The sequence below is a fragment of the Phascolarctos cinereus genome, unplaced genomic scaffold, assembly GCF_003287225.1.
Source record: "Phascolarctos cinereus isolate Bilbo 61053 unplaced genomic scaffold, phaCin_HiC Scaffold_9;HRSCAF=440, whole genome shotgun sequence".
NCBI lineage: Eukaryota > Metazoa > Chordata > Mammalia > Diprotodontia > Phascolarctidae > Phascolarctos > Phascolarctos cinereus.
In genome coordinates, this window is record NW_027556402.1 from 141,709,893 (window position 1) to 141,713,987 (window position 4,095).

The following is a 4,095-nucleotide window of genomic DNA, read 5'->3' on the forward strand; positions in this document are numbered from 1 at the left end:
CCAAGGTGGTATGATAAGGGTCGAGGTATTTACTCTTTCCTGGCCTATGCTCTAGTCTGTGAGTGATTGGCCACAAGCAGTCTTTTCTCTCTTGGAACTATGAGGATGGGTTTCTCTCTGCCACCACTACAAGCTCCACAGTGCCAGCGCTCCTCCTTACCCCAGGACCACCACCCAGAACTGTGACCCAGATCCAAGCACGGGTAAAGCAAGAGATTCCTGCCTTATCACCAGCTAAGAGATTCCTGCAGTCCCCCTCTGAACAGCCTCTTGATTCCCTCTCAGTCTGTGGCCCAGAAGCTCAGGATACAGCCACTGACCTGGTGCCCGCACCCTGTACTCTGAGCTCTGGAACTGGCTCTGACCTAGCTCTTCTCTCACCGCAAAAACAGACTTTTCCCACTGACCTTCTAAGTTGTATTTGGTGTTCAGTGGATTGAGGAGTCTGGAAACTGCCACAGCTGCCCGTGATTCAGTCCTCTGAGGCCTGCTCCCGGTTTGCTGCGGCCTGCATGGTCTGCACTGTGCTCCACTCCCAGCCCGGTGGGATAAGCCTTCCCGATCAACCATGCAGGCTGTCTTGGCCTGGAAATTTGTTTTACTCTGTCTTTTTCTGGGTTCTACTGCTTTAGAATTTGTTTAGAGCCATTTTTTATGGGTATTTGGAGGGGTTTGGGGGAGAGCTCAAGCAAGTCACTGCTTTCAAGCTGCCATCTTGGCTCTGCCCCCCAAAAGGAGGTAATTTCAAGAATAGGGCACAGTCACAGAAAATTTCAAATACATTCCCCCAATTAAAATAACAAGGAGATAGAATTCATATAACTTCTTTATTCCAGTTATTAGATGATCCTGAAAATCTAAAGATCTGTTTTGATTAGCATTCTCTCATTGTTGAAGTTCCTCCTGACACACATGAACTTAACATTATGTCCATATAGACTTAGTCAATAGAGACTAAGGACTGCTTGTTTAGTTGCATTGTCATTTCCACACAGGTATTTAAAACCAAAAGTTCTTTCCTCACTCACACAAAAATAAGATTCTCTTAAATCTGGGAAATGTCTTTTTTCAGAAGGCAACCTCTAAGGCAATTGGCTGATAATCACTATTATCTCTATCTCTATATCTATCTTTCTGAGACTATCAGTCTCAGCAAAGGAAGAGCACAACTATTATGCTGTATGTGTCCTATTCTAATGAAGGGGGTGGAAATCTCTTTTGATCTCAAAATTTCAGTCCCTCAAGGATGATTTGAAAGTAAACTGAATCTGAAAACATCCTCTAGTAGAACTTAGACAATTTTTAATTTTCTGTGCTTGACAGCTAAAGGATAACATAGCTGGCAGACCTAAAAGATAATTAATCACAATTATTTTCAAGACACAGGTTTTGAACATACAGAAGTCTCACCTTGGTGAGTGGTGACAGGCAGTTTACTCTCTAGTCTTCTCAAGGTGGGGGTGAAGTGCTTCATGGTAAGCAACCAGGCATAAACAAAGCATCCAGAGAAGTATGGAAGTCAATCTGGCCTTACCTTCCTAAGTGGGCCCATCACCCACTTCAACAAAGTCGCTATGCTCCAGTCCTCTGCAGCTCATTATTTTTCCCCCTAAGCACTCCCTACTACTTACCTTCCCTATAAATGAAGAAAAGAACACCATCCTTCTAATCCTTCAGGCTGGAAAACTAGTGTCATCCTTTGCTCATCCCTATTGCTCCTCTTCCCTATCCAAACTGTTGCCAAGGCCTGTCAATTTCTCCTTTGTATCATCTCTTGAATATTCCTCCTTCTCTCCTCTGACAGTGCCACCATTCTAGTACAGGCACCCATTACCTGAACTATTTATTCCAACAGCTTCACCAGAATAATAGGGCCAAAGTCTAGGTAGTATTGAGGTTGAGATATTAGGAGTGCTTGGACCCCAAAATCATGACATGCAGGTCCTGCCCCAAAGAATTCTGCTCAAGCCTTCTTTCAGCCAAAGACAAGATTTATTAAAGATGAGCCATATAGACCAGACTCTTAAGGAATCTGAACGTTTGTGACACTCTCATAAGGTGGAGTGAGCATGAGGAAGTCTCGGCACCTAAATGGAGACTAGGAAGGATCTTATATGTAGAAAGACTATGGGGGATCTAGGAGTGGCCAAGTAGTTTGAATGACTGGAGGAGGGGCTGGGAGAAGGGGTGTCTTGATGGGAGTGGCCAGTAAGCTGGGGTCACTGGGGGAGGAGTTTAGGGAGGATCTTGAAGCTGGGGTGACTGGGGGAGTTTCCTGGGAGAATCTTGATGAAAGTGTCTGGGAGGTTGAATGGGGTCTGGTTAAGGTCAAGGATGGGAATCATAACCAGGGGCCATCAGGCCAGTAATAGACAATGGAAGACTAGACTTTAATTACAGTAACAAAGAATTGAAAGATTGGGCATAGAAATAAGGAAAGGCCAGTTCATAGGAATAAAAATAACCTCAGGAGACTGCTAGACTTCCTTGACCAGGTAAAAGGGATCAAGTAAAGTTCAAGGAAGAGGTTTTTTTTTTTTTGGGTGGGGGCTGTCTTGTTTCCATACCCCATCAGTAGGAATCAATATAAAGAGAGGGGAGATTTCAGCCTTGACTCCTGGACCATTCATTCCTGAAGATCCTTTTTTTTCTCTCCTATCAGGGAAAAGGAAAGATAATAACATAACCCATGTTGTGGAGTGAGGGTGAGCCACCCTAGTAGGTTGTGGTCTTATCAAAGAGGGTATGTATTTGTGTGTGTGTATGTATATGTGTGTACGTGTGATATGTATGTAATTATATAAGGCAACATGTAACTTCTCAAGGCCTTGTGTGAAGATGAGTGTAAGAATGAAGATGATGAAACAATAAATATCTCAAGGAGCCGAAGAGACTCCATTTTTAAAAAAAGTTTTTGAAATACTTTATATGAAATAGCATTATGCATAAAACTCAAATTTTCTTTCTTCTTTTAGGAAATGTTCAGGGAAAACAATCAGACTGGTAGCATAAGGTCATCATTCCAAGTTAATGATGCATAGACCAATTCAAACTGCCCAGGAACATCAGACAAAATTCAGTTACAAGCCATGAGGAAGCCATTCACCCTTAGAGTTGATACTTAACACAAACAGCTTTCTCCAGTCTTGCAAATAAATGCTGACAATTTACCAGCCCACATTTTAGAACTCACTCAACACTTGTAAAAATACAGGGAAGAAAAGCAAATGAAATCAGAATTTTTAGAAAGCTTATGGATCTGTTATTTTTCTTTGTCAAGTACAAATCACATATCGAAATTAGACAAGGAATTTCCAGTTGCTTGAACTTATCCCAGTGTCAAATGTGTCATGCAAACTTCTTAATATCAAATTGTCATTGGTCTCTCCAACTTTTTTGGACTTAAAATATTTGTCTAGTTTCAAAACTGCTTAATTTCTCTAATAATAATAACAAAAAATTACATATTATATAATTATATCTAACATATTTACATATGCCACAATTGTATATAATGTAATAACATATTATCCTATTATTACATGTGACATATAATTTGTTAAAAAATGATTTCTTTTTGGTAATCTGTGTCTTAGAGACTCAGAGTTCCCACTGCCAGTCTTCTGACCAAAGTTCTTCAGAAGGAAATCTCCGATAATGAGATTGCATTGAATCTTCTTATCTTGGTCAAACTCCAGTCCAGGCCTGAATTGATTTTATTCTACTCAGGTTTAAGTAGAGAAAGACTGGGGGCTGTATTTCCTTTAATGGTGGGTGATATTGGCCACTGCAAATTGACTGAACAGAGTGATTTAAGGAACTCACCCACCTCCTAGTATGTTGACCAATCATGGTTGATTGGCACCCCTTGGGAATACCTACTCTTCAAAGGGCATATAAGGTTGTAACTCAAAATCCCCAGCAGTTTTGAACTGGCCCCCTTAGGGGGGCCCAGTTTTAGACTGAACTCCCATGCAATGCATGTCAAGCCACCTTGTGAGAAATGAAAACGTGGACACATACCCCAACTTCTTTTTGTCTCTTTCTTAGAGTAGACTCTGCTTCAAATTAGGATTTCATGGGATTTGGGGTTCA